Raw genomic sequence first — 24,516 nt, 5'->3', positions numbered from 1 at the left:
GGTTATGCTCAAAATCCTACAAGCTAGGCTTCAGCAGTACGTGAACCGAGAACTACCAGATGTACAAGCTGGGTTTCGAAGAGGCAGAGGAACTAGAGATCAAATCGCCAACATTCGCTGGATCATGGAGAAAGCACGAGAGTTCCAGAAAAACATCTACTTTTGCTTCATTGACTATGCAAAAGCCTTCGATTGTGTGGATCACAACAAACTGTGGCAAATTCTTAAAGAGATGGGAGTACCAGACCATCTTACCTGTCTCCTGAGAAATCTGTATGCGGGGCAAGAAGCAACAGTTAGAACCGGTCACGGAACAACCGATTGGTTCAAAATAGGGAAAGGAGTACGACAAGGCTGTATACTGTCACCCTGCTTATTTAACCTATATGCAGAGTACATCATGAGAAATGCCAGGCTGGAAGAATCACAAGCCGGAATTAAGATTGCAGGGAGAATCATCAATAACCTCAGATATGCGGACGATACCACCCTAATGGCAGAAAGTGAAGAAGAACTAAAGAGCCTCTTGATGAGGGTGAAAGAGGAGAGTGCGAAAGCTGGCTTGAAACTCAACATTAAAAAAACTAAGATCATGGCATCTGGACCCATCAATTCCTGGCAAATAGAAGGGGTAGAAATGGAAGCAGTAACAGACTTCATTTATTTGGGCTCCAAGATCACCGCAGACGGAGACTGCAGCCATGAAATTAAAAGACACTTGCTCCTTGGGAGGAAAGCTATGGCAAACCTAAATAGCATATTAAAAAGCAGAGACGTCACCTTGCCGACAAAGATCCGCATAGTCAAACCTATGGTTTTTCCAGTAGTAATGTATGGCTGTGAGAGCTGGACCATAAAGAAGGCTGAGCGCCGAAGAATTGATGCCTTTGAACTGTGGTGCTGGAGAAGACTCTTGAGAGTCCCCTGGACTGCTAGGAGGTCAAACCAGTCAATCTTAAAGGAAATCAACTCTGATTGCTCATAATGAAGCTCAAGCTCAGATACTTTGGTCACCTAATGCGAAGAGAGGAGTCTTTGGAAAAGACCCTGATGCTGGGAAAGATTGAAGGCAAAAGGAGAAGAGGACAGCAGAGGATGAGATGGTTAGATAGCATCACTGAAGCAATGAGCATGAAACTGAGCAAACTCAGGGAGGCAGTGAAGGACAGGAAGTCCTGGCGCAATATGATTCATGGGGTCACGAAGAGTCGGACACGACTTAACGACTGAACAACAACAACAACAAAGAATCACCAATGTCAATATTGCAATTATACTGTACTATTATTTTCTTATAGGTTCATAATAACAACTTCCATTAACTATTAATAATTTGCAATCTCAACCACAGCAATACATTTGATTGATTGTTCTATTACTACTTTATCGGAATATGCCAAGAAATATAAAACATAACATTCAACTATCATTTCATGGAATGGAATGTATTTATAAATTATATCCTTATAAAAGGTACATCTGAGTAAGACATGTTCCAAGTTTCTTCCTATTGTGACATATAAAGTCAATATTTTTTTCTATATTATTATTCCATAATTATTGATGGAAGGTAATTAGGATATTCTCCTATTTAGACTCCCATATTTAACCGCAAACAGAACATGAATATAATTATCTGATGAATCCTTTCTCTTGGTTACAGTTTGCCATTTCTCTTTGGATGGCGATAAGAATTGCATTCCTGGGAAAGAGAAACTGTGTGAGTGGCAATTCCATTTGCTTGGCCAAGCAAGGGGGCAGGTGAGAGACCATATCATTTAGAAGTAATTGCTTGAGGATGCTGACTCTGATGGTAGATACGATCCCCGGATCCCTTGTCACACTGTGGTTCCAGAATTCTGAAGTTTTCTGAGAGACAGACAGAAGCAATTGATAAGGATCATCCAGAAATACATATGAAATATGGCTTTCCCCAGTCATCTGCTCTTCATCTCTACTTAGATTTACCACTAATAGTTTAGGACACTGATGCACAACTTTTTGGGGTCCAAGGTCCATACTTGGTCTTAGAAAGGCATTTTTTTAAAAAAAAAAAGTAGGTGGGGCTGGGATAAAACCTAAATTTGGTTTTATTTCATTTACATCTAAATTAACTCAATCATACTTACTGCAAATATTTTCAAGTCATGTATTTAATACTTTTCTATCACATTTAAAATTACAAATCAGGAAAAAATCCGGGGTGGCACCCAAATTTTTCAAGCATTGCTTCCTGGGGCCTCAAGTTCTACCTTAGTTTAGAAAATGATATGGAACAGGGCAGATTAAATATGAGATACATCCTCTGTTTCTTGCCTAGGATCCCTTCCCTGGATCAGCCTTTCCTTAACTGGCATTCTTCAGTCATGCAAGGATTAATTTAGAGAAGCAGTGATTGATAGTTCAGGGATTAACTTAATTGTTTCCCTTCAGAACTCTGGCTAGTAATCACAATTACTTTCTCTCAAAGATCCCTGAGAAAAATGGTATCTGACTAAAAGGACTGCCATTTTTAACTCAAAATCCCAGCTAAGATCACAGAGTGTCACCTCTGAACATTACTCTCCAGAAAATTAACCTCAAAAGGAATGAGTTTGGTCCAGTTATTTGAGGTTTACTTTGAAGCAAGTGTGAATTAAGTTACAGATATAACACCATTGCTTAGCCATCAGACTCCAAGAATGATACACAATTCCTTCCATTTATTACTGGAATTGTGATGTTAAAATACTGCTTTGTCTTAGGTAAAGGAAGGATCTGATACAAATTTAATGATTCCTAATTAAGAGATTTGGATCTTAAAGAAAATTATTCATTCCAAGTTAATAGCTAATGAAATAATTTGCGCTAATGAAGCATGAACAGTTAGTATTCTTGTAGCCAGGGGTCACATTTTTTATTTAAAGTTATCCTCCAAGGACCACATGGGGAATAGATGGTAATGTCATGACATTGCTGGAATGAATGGAATCAAAATTTTCAACCAATTTCTTTTGGTGGTTCGGAGCATGGGGTGGGACATTCAACATTTCCAAGAGTTATGCAATTTACAGATGATCCCAGTTTCAAGATACTATTTAGAGGTAATAAATAGTTTCTCATAGTGTAAAACTGTTTTTATGCCAAAGAACAAGCATATTCTTCTATCCCTGTAAATTGCAGAACTGTGTTTCTCAGAGTGACCTATTAATTTAGATCCAAATATCACTTTCAAATTTTCCATATTTATTAAATGGTAACCAAATTGTTCATTGATTAGGAAGAAGCTGCTATTCCATGAAACAAACAAACAAACAAAACACATTTTGGAAAAGATATTCTTTAGCATCGTTAGTTTTGGTACTATGTGTGTGCACAAAATAAGTAACTCTTTCATAATAGGATATGTAATTATTTTAGTTTCTTTTAAAATATGCTGCTTTCCTATAATGATGATGCATTTCATCTGCACCAGTTATAGTTTAGCAGGTTTTCACATACTTTTGATAGTAAATTAATTTTCAGAATATTGTGAACAAGTAAAACTGACTGTGGTTGCATAGCTAGATTCCTGAATAAAATATCTTCCAGAACTCAGTTTTATACTCATGGATTATTTATTCTCACAATGAATATGAGAAAATGTGAAATAAAAAATGTGTTTTATTCTGAACACAGAATACAAGAGTCTATCTTGAAACACTCAACTGAATATTTCCACTGGATTTTTAAAGTTCCTTGTGTTTTGATGGGAAAAAAAGTTGAAACAGCTCAAGTATTCTGTGTTTTAATGGAACAAGACTCAAAACCGTTTTAGTGTCCTTGATCATATGAAAGAATGCCATCTTGGAACAATTTTTTTTGCTCTCTTGCTTGGTTCCGAAGAGCCATAAGAGTAGATGGGATGGCAGTCCATGTGACTGGTACCACCAACCTGTGCACAATTGGCCAGAGGAGTAATTTTTAAAAGAGTTTGAAAATATTAAAATAAATCCCTCTTAGGAAACAATAGGAACACTGCTTTTCTCTCACTAACTGAAAAATATGTTGATTTTGATTAGAATCAGTTATTGGAACTCTCCTTACTTCAACACAATCTTTTCTATCTTTCAACAACCCTGAGGCACTGAGCTAACGTATTAACAGAGCAAAGTAATAAGTTCTTTAAAATTCCTTTCAGTTAACCTGAAGATAAACAAGCCATGCAGGTAGGCATAATGTTGTTTTAATGTTTTCCTTAAAAAAATAAAAAAAACTCTTATTGAATTTTTCTGTAGGTATTGTGCTCAGTTGCTAGCAATTTCAAGCAACAAATCCAGCACGTGCTCTCCCCCACCCCCCACTTTCATTCCTACCTACCTGGCATGGCCCCATCGAAAATGATCTTGAACACAGAAGTGACTTCTGCCTGGGAAAAAAAACCCACCAACGACCTGTGCTTCTTACTTTCATGAATGACATTGACATTCCAACAATAATAAGATATAACCGCAAGTACAAAGTGCATGCATACAATCAGGCGTCAACCAAAGCCAGTATATTTTCATTTTTAATTATTCCCCAAAGCTCAGCACCCACAGGTGATAAGAGTAAACAGAGACACACACACAAAAAACAATGATCAATAAATCACTCAAACCAACATTGCACTTGTAGCTTTTGCATTTATACATCTGGATTTACGTCTGGATTTACATAACCTCATGAGTTGTGAAACACAGTAATGCATGTGTACACCTCCTCTTTAAAATTATCTGACTTCAAAATAAAACACATGCAAACTCAACCTCCGAATGATCACTAACTTCCCATAGCCATAAAAAAAACAAAAACAAAAACAAAAACAGCAGCAATTTATTAGATAGATGACCAGGCACGTGGTTTTGCGCCGCCTTCAACTCCCTCTGTTTGGTCATATGCTTTCAATTCTCCAGTTCCACATCACCCCATCTAGTCTAAATTAACAGCAAATGATTCCTGCTACTCTTTTAGACTAAAAGAAAAAGAAAAAAGCAGCCTGAACACAAACCACAAAACAACAGTCCAATCACAGCACTCACAGTAGTTGGAACACTTGAAATGATGCATAACTCACAAAGAAGTTTTCAGTTCCAAGTGGGTGGGGGGTGGGGAATGGTGTATTTGTTCCACCCTCAAGCCCAAACTCACATAGCACCTTTGTTTTTTCCCCAAGCTTCCCATGTGTAAAACAGCTACTTCAAAGTTGGAGTTTCAAAATGAAAATATTTTGCATATATCTAATTCTTGTGATTTACAGTGTATTCTATAGGCTTATTTCTTGTATAGTATCAAGGTCTTTGTTACTTTTGAATACTTTTGTTTTTACAGGAACAAAATGAAAGAAAATACAGGTGATCTCAGTGAAGAAAGAAGGTATCCATTCTGAAGGATAGCACTCTGTTTAAAGGAATCTTCTGAACCTGGAGAAGTTACAGTTGCTTGATAGTAATTTAGTAATTACCCTCTTAGCTCATCTCTCTTAGCTCTCTTATCCTCTTAGCTGTTCTCTCTCTCTCTCTCTTTAAATATATATATATGTGTGTATATGTATGTGTGTATGTATGTATGTATGTGTATTTTCTCAAGCCTAGAACTGATTGACATGTTTTACCTGGCATTTGAAGATGGTAAAGATACTCAGATGAATTTTCCTTAAAGACCATAAACTCCCATGGCAACTGCAATCATTCTCCTCCAGTTCATGAAGTATGAAGCTAATGAAACTGGTTGCCTTGAGCTGATGACCAAATGCTCCCAAAGAGTGATACATTAAAGGCTAGATTGCTCACATGTTCATTACCCACTGGCTGTAATATTAACAGTGTGTATTTCCAGATTAAAAATAATGCATTCATATCATCTAGTGTCATCAGAGGGACCATCCAGATTAGGTTCTATTGCACAGTTATCCCATCTGATTTAAAGCATTTTACAACGTGATTCACATATTTTTGTTGTTTTCTATTAGAATCTTCTCTTATTTTCTTATTATTGCTTCAGTTATGCTTTCTTATCAGAGATGAGGGGAAAATGTAACCTTTATAGGGGTTATCGGCACTGCCTAGTTGCCTCTACACCAGAATGGATGCTCAACTATTTCTGGAAGACAGAAATCAATGACATTTCCCTCTTGTAGTCCCATACTCACTGTTGAAATAATTGCAGATCATGTTTTTTTGCTCCACTTCCAAAGTACATTTTTCCATGCTGGGTCACCTTGAGTTCCCCTGCCCACTTGGGATAGCACACTTCAGTTCATTGCAGTCTAATTCCAGCAGTTCATTGGCTACTTTGCAGAGGAAGGAATGCCCCTTCAATTGAGTCAAGACTTGCCATGCTCTCTAATGGCTTTTAAAGTTTGCTTGGATTTGTTTGGGTATTATGAGTGCTACAGAAGCAATATGGCTATCATTCTTGCCTTGTAAACAGAAGGATGCTAATTTAAAACTCAGCAGAAATGTTTTCTTTTAAAAATTACTGCTTTTTTTATTAGCTTCCTTCTTTTCTCTGTGCTTTTATTTTTAAGTCTAGCAGTGAACTGTTTTATTATTTTTCTAGTCACCTGAGGTAGAAGGGTTTCACCCCCAGCTCTCAAACAGCCCAAACAACATTATAACCATAGTGTTATTATAGCACTCATGGTAGGGAAAAGTCTAAAGACATTAGAAAGAAACAAGGCAGTAATAAAGTATTTTAAGAAAAATAAAAAGATGCTTGTTGTACCTGCACGGGTCTACATTTTGATGTTTTAATTTTGATATATGAATTCATTTAAATTTTGTGTGTGTATGTGTATATATATATACACACACACATACACACATATACATATATATACACACACATATATCTATACACACACACACAAACACACCAGTAGGTAAGTCCAGGAAGACTGCTTGCAGGAAAATAAACAATTAGCCATTGCTTTCCTGGAAGAAAAAGAAGGGAGGGCAAAGCAGCAGGAAAAGTTTCCAGTGGGTAGATGTGACTGTCTGCAATATTGAATGCCCTGCAGGTAGTTGCCAACATGTCTCAGTCAAGCCAGCATGATAGGAGCAACTTAAATAGTAAGTGTGGATATGCCCTTTATCATGTAGTCATTGGAAGTCTGTCATCTGTATTTAGCCATAAAGAGAACTATTTTCAGTAAAGGGAAATCATGCATTTACTCTAGAGTGATCAAATGTTGAGTGGTCCTAAATCAGTAGTTTGATGCTTGTACCTTTGAAAGTTTGTTCATCTAGAGAGTGTGATAGAGAAAGTTGTACAGAAATTCAGGATATTGAATCTTAATGCCTGGAAAAGCAATATATTATTATTATTTTAATATCCATAGCTGCTCTTAAGAAACCACAATAAAGTTGTAAAACATTTGGCAGTGTGATGGAGGACTTGGATGAAGGTCGTGGGGAGAAGCATCTCCTTAGTCACAGCCTGAGTGTGTGAAAGCAAAGAGAATGAGACTGGCACCACCCTAAGGAATTTGTAGTGTTTAGTTGCAGACTTTGGTCTGGCAAGATTCGGTCTAGCAGGTGTAAGCTAATAAAGTAACTGAGCAATTCCAGAACCGTCCCATGGAGTTTCTTGGGCTGAACTTGACAGGCAGATGACAAATATTATCATCTTTATTCAAGACAAGGTGACACTCTTGTATTGAATACATTTCCTGAATAATTGTAAAAAGAAAGCTAAATTCTTCAATGATGGCAGAATTTTTAGCTGTAGCACATGAAATTCTTTAGCACATTAAGTTAATGTTCCACTTTCCTCCCACGCCTATGTCAGTTGTTGGAAACCATTTGCTTCCCCCTACCTTTCCAAGCTAAATGGGGTAGAGGGAATTCATGCTGAGTCTGGCTGCTCTGCTCACCCCATTTTGTAGAAATACTGTAATTGCAATTCATCCAGCAAAATAAACACACAACAAAATAATTATTGTCCCTCCTAGGTATTTGCTATCTGGCAAATAGCAAGGCAATGAAAACCTGACTGATGCAGATTTGGATGCACAAAACTTTAGAGTAATACTAGACAACCTGTGACCCACTGGGTCATTGTTTCAGAGATATTTCCCTACCTAACCAGAGAAACAGAATGACCAAGGGCAAAAATGCAGTGTGAGTGACTTACGACTTGCTGCCAGCTTCCCCATTGACTTTGCTTGTGGAAAGCTGACAGAGCGCATCAGAAATCTTCCTTCCTTCCTTCCTGAAGTGGCCACAAATTTCCCAAATTTCAATCCCACAAGAGTAATGGGTCTCAGATTTTGGATGCATTCTGTAGTCCGTTTGAGGTACCTTGGTTCAAAAATTGTCCTATAATGTACCTTTCACCCAGGTTGAAGGTTACAAACATGAGAGCTTTAGTAGTATATAGATTTTTGAATAAAGCAGAAGAAAGAATTTAAAGGTGGGAAAGACAATCCATGTGAGAAATATGTATTCCTTTGTCACCTTTTCCCTACACCTACAGGGTAGTCCTTGCTTAACGACTGTTCGTTTAATTATAATGGCCTTGGGAAAAGTGCTTTATGACCTCGTGGTCATGTGAATACAATTTGAGACCTTTTTTATGACGGTTGTTAAGTAAATCACTGCAGTCGTTAAGTGAATCACCACAGTTGTTAAGCTAATCAGGTGGCTGTTAAGCAAATTCTGGCAAATATGTCCATTGGGGAAGCTGGATTTGCTTAACAACCATGTGATTTGCTTAATGACCATGGGAATTCGCTTAATGACTGTCGTCAAAAAGATCATAAAATCAGCTCTGATTTGCTTAATGACCAAATCGCTTAGTGACCTAAATTTTCAGTCCCTATTGTGGTCAGATAGTGAGGACTACCTATATTTCCTTCTGGCAAGATCTAGCCTGACCTTCCAGGGTTAGGTAGAAATTATTCCCATATGGACTAGGAGAAAAAGAGAATGTTAAAGTACCAATCCTTCCAGATCCATTTTTCAAAGGAACACCTGCGAGGTTTTAGAAGTGACAATTTTTTCCAGAATAAGCAAAAAAGAGTGAATTATATATGGAAGTTGGATAAAAGAAATATCACCTACATTCATTCCTTACATTTGAAGGATTGCAGACCAATGGGTATGAGGTTTTTTTTTTTAAAAAAAAAAACGGCTTAATAGACATTGCACTTCTAGTTCTGGCTTTTAATTGATGCTTTCTCATGGACCACATATATTCTGGAAAACCATATGCTAATAAATTCATAATGTATCCTTCTAACATGAATTGTACTGTTTAGATCATACTATCAACCAGAGGAATTGAACACTGTTAAATGTAATAGTTACAATAGTTTTGAAAGGTTTTAGTATTGATATTTATATTTCCCTGTATATAGCATGCATATAGGAAAGGACACTGAATGTCATAAGAGGGAGGTAAACATAAGATCTGAGATAATGTTTTAAAAGATATAAAGAAATGTATATGAGCCTGATACGCATTTTTAGGACTCTCTGATTTCAGGGAGAATATGAGAATAAATAGAGTACACATAATAGAACCATTGCTTTCTCAATTCTGTAACCATGTTTCAGAATTTCCACAATAAACGACAACCACAAAAAAGACCAAATAAAATACTTGATAAGAATTATTCCTTTCTTGCTCTCCTATACTGGGGAGGACAACAAGTACATAACTCACTGTAGAGAACCACAGAGATGATCTTGGGGAAGGAATGCAATGGCAGTTAGCACACATGAACTAAACCCAAGAAGAGAAGAAGGCATTGGAAAGGAACTTAAAGGAACCCTGCCTCAACTCTCTTTGGTACAAAGGAGGTAAAATGCTACCAGGCTTTCAAGATTCTGTTACTATAGTGCGTATCAATAGATTTCCAGAATTTGTGATGGAGTCCATTTTCCTTATCTAGCCTATCTTGAATGGCTGACAGCAGACTTGAAAACCTCACAGCGTGTTTTCTTTCCTCCCTCTTATAGTTTCTCCAAGGGGCTGCTAATGGATGTTAAAGCATAGGTTAACATTATGTATGCATCACATTATGCATTCAGTAGTCTTGTCACATTTCTTGTGATCAAGGACTTGAAACAAAAATGGTGTCATCCCAATCATTCTAAACAATATGCACGCAGCATGACTTTCTGCTTTTAACAAGATGCACTCCACAGAAAATGAACGTGTCTGGTTTGTAAGCATAATTTGTCACAAGAAACTTGTATTTATTCTTCCTTAAGAGCCGATTAGTAAGAATCAACCAGCTAGCAGATGATTCACAGCGCCAGAAGCCTTGGCTAGAAGAGATTTGCTATGATTTTTTATCCCCAATAATTCCTGTTGTTTACTGTACTGACCAATCCAACCCAAAGCTTTTTAAACTCTAGATTTTATTTTGGCACTTTCTTTGACCTCTTACACAAGGCCCTACACAGAGTATCTTATGCTTCCTTCTCAATAATTATGATATAAACCAAATGAGAATATACTGGCTAAAAGTCTGAAAGCTTGTCTAATCATGACCAGTATTTCAGACACAGAACTGCAGCTGTAATACTCTGGCCTTTCCTAATTATATTAGGATAGTTGAAGGGAGAGTTAAGTTGTTTTAAGATTTAGTAATAGTTCGAAGCTGAGTTACAAGGTATGTGTATACATTTAAAATTACATGAAATAGTGTTGCTATTAACATTATATAATTTAATGGTTGGTTCATGTCTAAATACCCAGTTCAAAGTAATGTTCCAAGACAGTAATAGTTTTCATGTCCTGTGAACTTTCTGATTGCCAGACTATCAGAATTATTCTAAAATCTGCATTATCTGTATTATAGCAATTGTTTTATTAGGTCAGTTAAGAAGAGAAGTTGTCTGCAAGCTTTGGAAGCCTTTCAAATTCTTCATCTGGCAAGTTGGTAAATTAAGTGAAAAGGATAAAAATGTAAAAAAGAGAGAGAGAGTGCATCATTGGGTAACATGTTTAAATCTTCCATTTAGTTATTGTCTTAAAAATGGGATGTGGAAGGAAACTGCAGTTGTTCAAATGAGGCTCAATCAAGTGCTCAGGTGATTTGGATTCCAAGCGATGAAGAAGCAATGGTGCTTTTCACTTTTTGAGGAAAACAAAATTCAGCTGTGGCTTGGATTTGCAGGCATGCTTAAGTGAAATATATAGCTTTCTTAGTAGGTAAAAAACAGAAGTAGTGATAACTGTCAAACTTTGAATGCATGTATATGTACGTTTGTATATGCATGTGTACACACACACAAAACCTGCCTGATTTTGTCTGAAATGAAGTGTTATTAGTTGCTGATGCCCAGTTCTATTTCTCAGATATAAGTAAAACTGCAGACAGGCTGGGCAAATGTCTGAAGTAATACACTGGATAGAATCTAATAAATTGAACCTTAATCCAGACAAAAATAAGGTTATATTATTCAACCTGTTCAGAACACAGTATACTCCCTTTAAATGGATCAATTTTGTTGCTATCATGTCATGAATCACCTGCTACCAGCTGAGGCATGTCTGTCAATTGGAACTTCTTTAGCCACAGATATTTATCCACTTTTTGGCCCTGCAAAATATAGGGGGTGGAGGGTTATACTACCATAAAAAAATTATAACTGCCACTTCTGCAGTGTTAGATTAACTGATCAAAAAGAACATTTTGTTAATTTTAAAATAATGTCAGTGTTAGTGTCAGCTTGGAAATACTGCAGCTCAGTATGCCATCTATATGTGCATGTATGGGCATAATTTGCTGCACTAGTGAGAGTTCTGTGTTTTGTATCAGAGATATGTTTTTGTCTCACATATGATGTTATGAACCACCAGATACTTTGCTAGGATTCTCAATTTATCAATCCCCTCTTTTCTCCCTATCCATGGCATCAAACTATTAGTAATCTTAATATGAAAAAGTAAATGGAATAGGTACAAACTTGCAGTAAGTGAAATCTTTAGCTATCAGTTCCTCTCTGCTGTGGATTTTTCCAAGGTTCTGCTGAAGCCATTTCACAGAAAACGAAGTGCCGGTTTATTTCTATTTTATCAAGTAACAAGGAATGTGTTGCTCTGTCAAACAAACAAACAAACAAACAAAAAAGGTAAATTTGCTTTTTAGTGTTAAGGAGAGGAAGCCTGACAAAATAATAAATAATTTGTCTCTGTGAGTCATTACAGGAGGAGATATTTTCTTCATATTCACAAGGAGGACATTAGGAATTTTAGTTATTTATTAGGTCAGAAATTTAGGAGCAGAATTTCAAAGTCTTGCCTACAAATCTCCATCCAGTCATGAACTCTTATGCTAATAAATAAATAAATAGGCAATGCAGATTTTTGTTTCTGCTTCTGGATGAATGCTTCTTTGTCATCAGGATTTGGATTGCATTTCATAATTGCATTCATATGCTACCTTCAGTTCCACATGCTTTAATACTGAACAATTACTAGGTATCTTTTTTATACTTTGTTGCTCCAGAAGAGTCAAAGGTGGGTAAAAGATGAAAAACACATTGCATCACTGTGCCATAAGTTTTATACTTCTTTTGTGACACTGCACACATGTATGAAGGGGGCAAAGCTTGGATCATGAGATAATGGTATGTGGGAATGACCTTGGGGGAAGGGGCAAAGAGACACAGCCAAGGGGACAGTCAGATAAAAGGCAGCTTAGCCTGCAGCAGGAATGTGGACAGGGCAAGTGGCTCAGAAGTGACCCTCCCTAGTTTTTTGGGCTGTAAAGGGGAGGGGGGAGAAATGTACTTTCGGACGTTTAAGATTCTGTTACTGTAACCTTACAATAAAGTAGACATAGCTCATCTGGTCATGTTTCCTGTCTGGTCTGCCTAGTAAGGCTGACATGAGAGCACAACCCTGCTTTTATTGTTTTGATAAAAGCACTGGCGGATTCCACTGCCTAGGGTTCATGTATTTCCTTTCTAGGACTAGGAGGAGAATAAATAAAATAATAAAAATCAAGAACAATTTTACAAAAGGCTTTTCCAAATGCTTTCAGAAGCATAAGAAGGCAAAGCATTTTTTCTTGGAGACATGAATGGAGTGTTAGATTTGAATTTAGATAAACTGTCTCAAGGGAGGATAGGTGAAAAGCTTCCAGAAAAAGTGTTCCAATATATAGATAAATTGGCTTTGACAGATATATGGCGACTGCAAAATCCAACAGAGAAAGATTATACTTTCTTCTCAGCAAAATATCAATCGTATTCTACAACAGATACGTGTGGGTCTCCAAGAACCTAACTCTATCCATCAAAAAATTCAGATTCTTTCAATGACATAGGCAGATCATAATCTAATCCTAATAATATGGCACTTCAGAGAAAAACTATCCTTCAGATGGAACGTGAATGACAGGTTGCTACTTGAAAATTTGAACACCAGTAATCTCTGACATTACAATTTGGGAAACAAGCAAACATACATGAGGGACCTTTTTTTATTACACTAGTGGCAAAACAAAAAAAAGTGAACATGAGAGAAAGAACTGTTAGAAATAGTTCTTTCTAATATCTAATCTTTCAAAATAAGAGATTTAGAACAAATCCAAAAACACAACTGATGAAACAAATGAAAGAAGTCAAACAACAATTACATTTACTGGAAATGGTAGAACTACAAAAGAAGATAAAATCTGTCAAACAAAAAAGCTTCAACCATCCAAATAAATCAGATAATTTTTTTAGCATATCAGATTAGAAAAAACTGACAATATCAACAGTAAAGGAAGGGACCAAACTGTTACATACAGTCAGAGATTATAGAAGAATTTGCAGCTTTTTTAAGGAACTGTATGCCATGGTTAACATTGATGAAGCGGCCATGAACAAATACATTGAAAATTCAATGGACAAATATTAAACAAACCTATAACTACCCAAGAAATAAAAGACCAATAAAACAAATCAAACTTGGGAAGGTACCAAGTCCAGATGGGCTGACAGCTCAATATTATACAGAACTTGAGGACAAATTGTTGGAACCACTGACAAACACAATGAATGAAATTACAAAGACAATACCACAGACATGGGAAGCAGCATACATAACTTTGATTTACAAAGAAGAGAATGACCCAGAGAAACCACAGACATACAGACCAATTTCTCTGTTAAATGTTGACTATAAAATGTTTACAACTTTAGCTGAACAATTAAAGAAATGCATTTCAGAAATAACACATATTGACCTACAAGACTATATACTGAAGAGGTATATATAGGGCAACATCAGGTTTATAATTAATACAACAGAATATATTGACAATAAAAAAAGAGAACAGTATTAATCTTCTTAGATGTAGAAAAAATCTTTGACAACCTGCAGGGTCCATTTTTACTGCAATACTGAACAAAATAAGTCCTTGAGAAGAATTTAAACCCGGGTCAAAAATGGCTAATGGCTAAGATCATGGCCAATGGAGCACTTTCTGCAAAATTTCAAAGAAAGATATAGGCCAAAGATGCCCACTCCCCTCCCCCAATTATTTATCATTGCCTTTAAAATATTAGCAGAAAAGGTTTGAGTTGATAAACAAATACCCAGCCTCAAAATCCACAGAGAGGAACATAACCTTAAATGTTACGCAGATGATGTAGTATTAACCAACACACAACCATGAAATGCAATAAGATAGTTGATAAAAAATAATCAAAGGCTTTGGCGAATTCTATGGATATAAAATCAATGTTCAAAAAACAAAAATAATTAAAGAAACTTATTTCAGGAAGATTTCCTACAGAAAGAATCTGGTTCCCAGATAACAGATTCAGTGAAATATCTGGATTTGTATCTGACAGGCAACAATCAAGAAATATATGAAAACATTTATGTTAAACTATGAAAAAACATTTAAAGAGATCTTGAAATGTAGAAAAGCTTAAGGCTTTCTTGGTTCGGATCAGTTTTAACTATTAAGACAAATATGTTGCCCAAGATAAACTTATGTGCTTCAAGTGGTACCAATTTCAAACCCAGAAAAATAATTACAAGAATTACAAGAATGGCCAATATCAATGAATTTATATGGAGTACAAAAAAAACTAGAATAAAAATTAAAATTTTACAAGACTCAAAAGACAAAGGTGATCTTGCTCATGGCTAACAGAATGCATAAAATCCCTGAATAGCAGAATGTCAGTATTGGACGAAACCAGTCTAGCTAATGGGCTTCATAGATGTTTTTGGTACAGGGACATGCAAGTGGACAAAAATTCAAAAGGACATGTTATAAGACAAAGTTTGATAAAAAATATGGAATTTTGTGAGAAAAACAGTAAGTCCAGCAATTTCACCATTAGCTTCTCCCTTAAATGCCTTTTTATCTTGGAAACAGCTATAGCAAGAAAAGTGCAATTGTGTATGTAGATATGGTCCATTCAGATCCATGAATAGACTAATGACACAGCAATAATTATTTGGTGAAGGCCAGAATATACCATGTATACCACATACAAGTTAATAGAAGAATAAAAACTGACTTCAAAAATGAGGGAGAGCTTCTAAGAAAAATAACAGGATTTGCAGTACAGTTTGGTAGAACTGCATTTAATACTGTTGGAACTGCAGCTTTGAGTCACATACTCCACTTGTATTCTTGTCCAGTACACACAGCCTCTGTCTGCAGTTACTAACTGACTGTGTATTGCAAGAAGTAACTGTATAATTTATAACAAATGACTTATGCACTTGGGTTATTGAGAGTATACCGAAAAGGAGATTAATTTTCATATATCATCCTTAGTTTCAATGCTTCCCCACAACTAGGGACAGAATAAATTTGTAATCTATTTCTAGATACGCTGTGTGGTAGGATTAACTTTAAAAGGTTTATTTGGAAGATTTGCCATGAAAGAAAAAGCCTTTGAGAAGTTTATAGCACTTTTAAGCAACAGTACATGTTTACATTTTGTGTAATATCCTCTGAAATAATGTTTTGTCCTCTGATTAATTTTATCCTCATTTCCCTTTTTGAAGATGGGAATGACATTTGTTTTCCTCCAATTTTCTATGATCTTTCTGCATACAAAGGTGAAGTTGCTTTTCCAATTACTATGGAGCCAAAGAGCATATGTGTTTTAGAGCAAATTGGTGGTGTTTCCTGTAGTGAATAAAACAAGCCACCACGTGATGGAGGAGGAAGAATATGAAGGTTCAGGTGCCATATGCTCAGCACAGTTCTTACATGTTTAAGGCATTTAACTTCCTCTGCTGCTTCCTTGAGAAGTCTAAGTAGGTACATCTCTGTGTTAACTAAGTCATGCAGTTGTTTTGTATGCTATAAGCTTTTTCCCCCCTCTTTTCTTTTACTGAGATGGAAAGCTTCTGTTTTGCTCTGTTCACTTCTCTTAATCATTCTGCAAAACTGCCTTTCATAATACTCTGTGCTTCCCTGAAAATTGATGTAAGATCTGCTCTTAATAGCTCTGTGGGAACAAATATATTTTTGTATACTAATCATCCTGATAGTTATTTTACTCAAGTTTTATTATATTAATTTGGTATGTTCTGTGTCCTATTTCAGCATTTGTTAACATGATTGAGAATTTTATTTGTTTTTATTAAAAATAGTCAAACCTTTTCTTCTGGCATTACTTTATCTCAGACAAGAAGAAAAGTGATTTACTGAATGAATTCCAAATATCTAAGCTAAGCGCTTAGCTTTTTAAAACTGTACAAAGAAGTTACACTAAAAATGGTAGTAATAATCTGCTGTTCTCACAGTACAATGTACATTGAGTATGCTGTCTTAAAGGATTTCCTTACTTCCAAAAATGGAATATCTCCTTTTGGCAAAGATGGTATGTGTATAAACCAGCAGCCTTCATAGATATTTTTGGTACAGGGACATGCAAGTGGACAAAAATTCAAAAGGACATGTTATAAGACAAAGTGTGATAAAAAATATGGAATTTTGTGAGAAAAACAGTAAGTCCAGCAATTTCACCATTAGCTTCTCCCTTAAATGCCTTTTTATCTTGGAAACAGCTATAGCAAGAAAAGTGCAATTGTGTATGTAGATATGGTCCATTCAGATCCATGAATAGACTAATGACACAGCAATAATTATTTGGTGAAGGCCAGAATATACCATGTATACCACATACAAGTTAATAGAAGAATAGCACAATATTGAGTGCTAATAGATTGAATTGCATCCATTTATCAATTTACAGCCAGTGTAACTTCTGCCCACAGAAGTATTTAAAATATACAATGGCCTTTTGTTAAACCCACAATAAGTAAAGAAAGAAATTCTATTTATCTATATATAAAGTTTATATTGCAACTTTATTGCCAGCTAGTCCAAGTACACCTCTACTTCACCAAGAGGCTGAAGATTTGCTGCAGAGTGCTTTAATTTCAAGCAGCAGGCCAATACAGCATTTGACAACTTAATACTTGTAGTTGGAAGGCCATGACTCTGCAGTAACAATGCAATATAATGAATATCAGTGTATTAACACTGATTTCCAACCTTCTTGTAATTAAACCATGTACAGATAAATATATCAACTCAATCTAAAAGGTGATAACAAGCCATAATAATTTTGTTCAGATTTTCTTCATTCAGTGGCCCACCAGCATAAACCAATCCTTTCTCTCCTAGCTTCCATTGTGTAATGCATGTATAATGAGAAGTATTACATATAACTGGAGGTTAATTCTAGAATCCCTTAACTTGCTGTTGGTTAAACCTTTGTTGTTAATGTCTTGAATGCTAATGTGGAAAGTGGAGCATGGTTATCTGATCTATAACACTTGTTTAATTAAATAAAATAAAATATTTCTGAGATTAATGAACTTAAGTAAGCATATTTTTTCTATTTTATGAATCATAAATTACCCTATTTGAAATGAGAACATTTTCTGTTCTTCACAATTAACCTAGATTTCATTGGTATCCTTTCACAATGTCAGCAAAGTAGTTCAAACAATATAAATTAATTAAAAATAATATGGAGTTCAGATCTGGTAGAATTAACTTATAATTTTAATGTGCCTAAACATGGCAAAATGTAATGCCTGCACTAAGGCATTGATTTACATGCAAACAAATTTCAGTGCAAGGCCTGGTTAAAAATCTTGATTTATATTTTTAGGTAATACATTGAATGATACTTGAACTGCAAATATATACTCATGCTTGCCAGAAAGAAAAATATTACATTAAAGCTGAAAATTTTAGTGAATAAGTGACTCCTGCTCTACTCTGAAGTAACATTAGTTAACATGATTTGCTAGCTAAATATATACAGGGTTGCTACAGAGTCAAGAAAGAATGGCTGCTGAATGAGCATAGACTGCATATGAAAGTGAGTGACCAGTATGAACAAAGACATTGAGGTGATTTGGTCACACAGAGAAAATGTATGATGATCAAATTGCAAAACTAATCTGTGAAGGAAGAATGAATAGATTGAGAGAAAGTCATGGTTGTATAGACTTGATGAGATCCTCAAAAAGAGAGATATAAGTTTAAAGAAAAAAAATCAAAATGGTGTATGGACATGTAGAAACAAGAATGGAAAGGTATGGAGCAGAGGTGTCTGTAGGACTGAAGGCTTTTGTCAAAATTGTGAAAGCTTTGTGATTTCCACACACCCCTTCCCCCAGACACCTCTAGTTTGGAGAAAGATACTGAAAGATTTGGTGAAAACTATATGCAGTGTATTTCCTTTTCTGTTCCTCTTCCTCCCTTCTTCTTTAAAAATCATGCCTTAATTAATTTTGCTTACTATTTCTTAATCCTTTATTTAGCGTACTATTGCTTGCCTAAAAAAGAATAACATACACATATACATGCACATATGAGCACATAAAATAATTTAAAAATATCTCTGGAGAATTAGTTCATTCTTTTGAATTAAGATATTTTAAGACATGCTTATTTAGTTTAACATTCAATTTTTGAACAAAGCTATTATTTGAAATTAGATATTCTAAGGCTCATGGGATAAATTGAAGAAGAAAACATACTGTCATGTTGCAAATAAGAATAACATACTCAAGATGTTTGAGGAAACAAAACATAAATATATATTTTATGTGATTTTGTTATTCACAAGAATTTAATGTTTTCTCCAGTTGTCTAGGCAGCGTGTTTATATAATGTTTGTTTATGGTTATGGTTTGGCATCCTATCTAAATCTTCCAAGCCTCAAATACTTAATGAATATATCAGACACAAAATATACAGTACCTTTTATGGTCCAACTCTTTTTAATGTAGGAAAGCATCAAACCTTTGAGAAAAGCTACAATTCTGTATGTGTACACACGTACACACATACACACACATATCCATACATACATAGCCTTCTGGTCAGTGTCTTACCTGCATTGCAAATGCTGAAATATTGTGAATATAATCCAACACGGCATTAAGAAAGTTGAAGTGCCAAGTCACATACAGTATTTATGCTATGAATACAAATAATGAATTATTAAATTAATAAAACTAGAAAATTTAATTGCCAAATTTTAAACAGCACACAAGGAAGCACTAGGGCTAACAAGGATAAGGTTGGGAATGAAAGGTTTTAATCAGGACCTTTTCTTTGCATCAGGCCTTTACACTAATTTGCATGATTCTGGCTGCAGTTTAAATGTTTACAACCTAAAAATGAAAATTTAATATACAGTTTAACTCTAAAAGTACATAGTATGTTTAGCTTAAGTTTTACTCTTAGCTGAAAATAATGATATTTATTTTTTGCATAGTCAATCATTTGACAAATTAAAATTTGTAACTAACTCATTCATGTAGCTGAAAATGTGCCATTCTGTCTAATAAACTGTACTATATAATAATAATCTGCAATGTTATTACTAGCAGTAGGAAACTGACTAGCTTTTAGGTGTCAGCCACTGGCAATGCTCAGTGGGAGTAATGGGAGTTGAATATACAGTATATATAATAATACCTCCTGCAAAAAACAAAAACCCACCAGCCTAAAAGAAACCCTTTATTAACATACTTTGCTTTAGAGGGCACTGTGGTTCATGTTATTGAAGAGTAAGTAATACATTATATACTGGATAAGAAGTATCTTCAGTAATGTACATTTCTGGGTAAGAGAAAAATAGAAAGATTAAGTGAGGAGTGATTCTTTAGTTTTAAAAAAATGTCCAACTTTATAGGAATGTTGCTATGTTTTGATATGAAAAATGTTGATGGACATGCAGTTCTGCCATACCACAGAGCAGTGACATATCAATACTGTCAGCTAGAAAAGATACTGGTATAGTAAAAAATAGTTACTTCAAAATATAAGGTTGCATTCCATGCATACTTTCAATAATGTAAATTATTATGTTTCCAGTGGAGCTTACTTTGAAGTAAACATGCACGATCAGATGAAAAAATGTTGAAATTCAAATTCTCTGAGTTAAACTTTAAAGCATTTAAGGAACAGATACTGATAAAGAAAATGGAAAGAACATCTTATATGAAGAACATGAATAGTAAATTTTATAAAATGTGGTTCTCTAATTTTTTACAATTACTTCTAATGTGAGTAGTGACTGTAACAATGGACTTTAATTAATGTTACTTAACATTTAATATTTAATATCTCTCAGTTTTATTAAAAATTTGCTTTTATTGATTATTTTACTCAATTAAATATATATCATTTAAAAAAAATTAAAATTTTTATAAGCATTCCTTCTTTGAAAAATATTATCAAATGCCCTTTTTGTTATAACATCACTTGATCCATCCATGTATTTTCTCTTTAAATAAAGATTGATAGAAATCACACAGTGGCACTTACCTGGCAAATTTAAGAAAGATTGCTGTCTTTGAAAATGGCTATGTTCAGCAGTGTCTTCTTAAGTCCCTGTACTTTTAAACATACTTAAAATGTCTTTTTACTTTTTATTCTAAAATGATGGCTTTTTCTCCTGAAAGATTCTACATATCCTTCCTCCTATCTTATTAACATATTATACATTTTCACTTTGAATCCTTTTATCAACTTGTGGATCTTTCTTTATAAAGCCTCACAGCAGTATACAATGCTTGTTGTTTTTCATCCCATTGCAAATCTTCAAATGAGACACCTTTTCTTGTGCAAATGCAGCTATAACACTTCATCATTTGCATGAATATTGTGTGAAACAAGAATAATAGCCAATTTTAAAGGCTTTGTCATGATTATTTCCCTATCATTTAAAAAACACCCTAGCACCTTTTGGAGAAGTGGTATACACATGCTATAGCCCTATGCATGTTCAGAAGTAGCTCTCCAATTTATTCACCACAGATCACTTTCTTTATTAGGACTAGCTAAAATGCCATGAAATAATGAAAAATTTTCTGAGCTCTTCAGAATGTCAGTGGGGCAACTACTGGCTAAGGGAATATATAGGATCGTAATTTCAGGGGAGAAGTGAGAAGCAAACTAAGCTGAAGGAGAGAAATGAGAAGCGGTTTGGATTTTTATATTTTAAACTTTTCATATGCAAAGCTTAGGGATGCAGTGGCACAGCGGCTTAATGACGCTGAAAGTTGCCAGCCAGAAATAGTCGACACTTCAGTGGTTCAAGCCCAGCTCAGCGCAGCAGAGTGAGCTCCTGTTTCTTCCCCAGCTCCTGTCAACCCAGCAGATCGAAAACTTACGTGAGTAGATAAATGGGTACTCTCACTCCAGTGAGAAGAAAAATGCTGGCGGCGCCTTGCAAAAGGAGTTGGGAGCAGTTGCCAGTAGCGCGGAAGCCGCGCACGCCTGAAAAAGGTGCAAAGCAACGGAAACCCTGCCTCCTGTGCTTGCCAGCTGGGCTCTGCTCTAGGAAGGAGACACTGGCAAACCACTTCCGAAACACCATGCCTTGAAAACTGCAGGGGCTTGTCCAGGCAGCCACCATAGAATCAGTAACGATTGAGTGCGGATAAAAAAAATAAATAAAAATGCAAAGCTTAATCAATGTTGAGAATTGGTTCACTTTTTATTCCAGAAATATGAATGTGTTGAGGAGCTATTGCCTCAACATTGGTCAGTGGAGTCCTTGGAGTTCTCTGAACTTGGCTGTTTTCTTGCAAACGTTTCGTTACCTGGCTAGGTAACATCTTCAGTGCTAGAATGGCATGGGGTTTGCTCTCTGTTTATATACAGTGGCATCCCCTGCCAGTCTTGGTGGGGGTGGGGTTTTTGTTTTGTTTTATTTTTTCCCCCTGGTAGTTCTTTGATTAGGGTATTGTTTACTGCTGATTGTATGTCTGGTGATAATCTTGGTGTAAATCTCTGCTTATCTGGGTGACGATTGCTGGAGAGGAGATGTTCTGGTCTTTTGTTTTCCTTTTTATTCTTTTGAATAGTGTGTAGATGTTGTTTATGTCCCTGTTGATGGCTGCCTTGTCTGAATACCAAGCTTCCAAGAATTCCCTCGCATTTTTGGATTTAGCTTGGTCTAAGTTGCTGACAGTTTCCTAGCTGAAACTATGGTTAAGTCTGTCCATGTGTTGTAAGATGAAGGAGTTTTCATCATGTCTTCTGACTGCTAGTTGGTGTTCATGGATGCGCTCTGCTAGCCTTCTGCCTGACTGTCCTACATAGTGGTTGTTACAGTCCTTACACTGTATGTTGCAGATGACTCCCGTTTTTTCTTCTTGGGCTACTAAATCCAAAAATGTGTCATATAACTCAAATTTAAAATGTTTGCAATATTAATGTTTAAAGCACATTAAAGATTGGATGAGGATGACAAAAATTCAACCCGTGCAAAGCAATCTTCTGAATCCACAGGAATGACTCATTGCATAGAAAAGGTTTGGTTGGTAGATGATTCACACAGTTCTTTGGACCCGCTTTTTTTCTAACTGAGCCTAACAAACCCTATTGCAGAAAAAAGGAAACTGAGGCAAATTACTTTAAGAAGTACAAAGCAGGGTTGGAGAGTGATTTACACATTAAAAATCAATCCGCTAAGCTACATTTGTCTGCAAAATTGGCAATGTAGTGTTCAGAAGGCAAACTAGACAATTAGATGTAACGTCATTAGCACAAATTACATATAACATCATTAGTGCAAAGGTGTGTACAGAGGTCAGTTTAAATTAAAAAGGCAACAAAAGGCCCAGAGCTTTTTTAAATTAACAAAGGATAGACAAAGCCACAAATGAAGATTTTTTTAAAAAATGTAAGGAAAGTAATAAAAGCCACTGAATTTTTAATGTCCATAACTAAAGATTCCTCAAAGAAACAAAAGAACAGACCAAAAAAAAAAAAACTTAAAAAATACAAACCTACAATCAGTTGCTTTATAAAGGGAAGCCCTAAAAGAAATTTAAAACCCAATCAGAATAGAAATAGAAGGCAAATATATAGATAACTAAAAATATAAGAATCATGCTGACCTTCCCAGCTTTTACAAATGTGTTTTGCGTTGGTTGTTATTGGCTTTAGGAAGTAATCAAATTTCTGGCTCTGTGCATGTCCTGGAGGATACTTGATTGACAAACCTAACTGGCTTAGAACAGTATCCACACACCACTCATATTCTTTTCTAGGTGGGTGGGACTGAATAGCAGGGGAAAATGGGGAGGCAGAATAGCCATATTTACCATATATGGCGTTTTGAAGTTAGTGGTGCTCCTGACCAGCTGTCATTCCAAACCTTGGTCTTCTCTGCACTGGACAGAATAGCTCTTGGTGCCTTTAGATAACGTTACATATGTGCAAATTCACTGATGTGCAGTCACAGGTTGACTTTTAATCAGCCAACAATATTGCAGGGAACTTCTTGTTGTCCTTGTTTTTGATGTGCTGCAATGTGTAAGATAGGTGGCAGCCGCAGAAGTTTTAGAACTCACTGGATGGTTTGGCTTTGGGAGGAAACAAGCAGTAGTATGGATATGGGGAGACTGTCATGTGGGGAAGATGACCCAAGGAATGGAGCCTTTTTCTACTAGAATATCTTTCTTTTTAAAGCTTTCCCCCAAAGACCACTTGCTTTTTTTTTTTTTTTGAATTTGTATGCCGCCCAACTCCCAATGACTCTGCCATTGTTAAGCTTTTACTGTGAAGTTAGAAAGCCTTTCTTCGTTACTGATATATCACCCAGTGATATCAGGATGATGTGATCAAATGCTAGTTCAAAAATGCTCCTGATGGGCTGCCTTACAAGTTGGTCCTCCTCTGAAAATGAACACTTCCTAACTACAGCACTTGAAAATTCAAAGTCCTCCTGCTGAGGACCTCTCTTAAATCTAACTGAAGAAAGAAACTAAAAAAGGAAAGTGCTTTTGATCTACTTGTCAAAGGTCCAAAAGACACAGAATTTAACACAATATTTTAAAATATTGTGCTAAGAGCATTGGAATAGAGTAGCAATCATGCAATCCCACACATATGGAATATTTTAGAGAAAAATACCATACATAGATTTATAGATAGACACACACATACATACACACACACTTACTTCATTCACATGCCACTCGCAATTGAAAAATGTACCTTGATTTTGGGGAAGAGAAGGAATAGATGACAATAATAACACTTTCAAATAA

General features: G+C 35.6%; 1 protein-coding gene across 2 annotated transcripts in view; it reads right to left on the bottom strand.

Annotated features, from left to right (window-relative positions):
* MBP (myelin basic protein) overlaps positions 1–24,516 on the bottom strand; it is a 235,349-nt gene that overhangs the window by 186,444 nt on the left and 24,389 nt on the right. The window lies entirely within an intron of this gene.

Source organism: Python bivittatus, unplaced genomic scaffold (genome assembly GCF_059951505.1).
Source record: "Python bivittatus isolate LINGU-HERP-01145 unplaced genomic scaffold, Pbiv_v1 ctg000840_np1212, whole genome shotgun sequence".
Lineage (NCBI taxonomy): Eukaryota > Metazoa > Chordata > Lepidosauria > Squamata > Pythonidae > Python > Python bivittatus.
The sequence above is the reverse complement of the archived record's forward strand: the minus strand, read 5'-3'. Positions and strand labels throughout refer to the sequence as shown.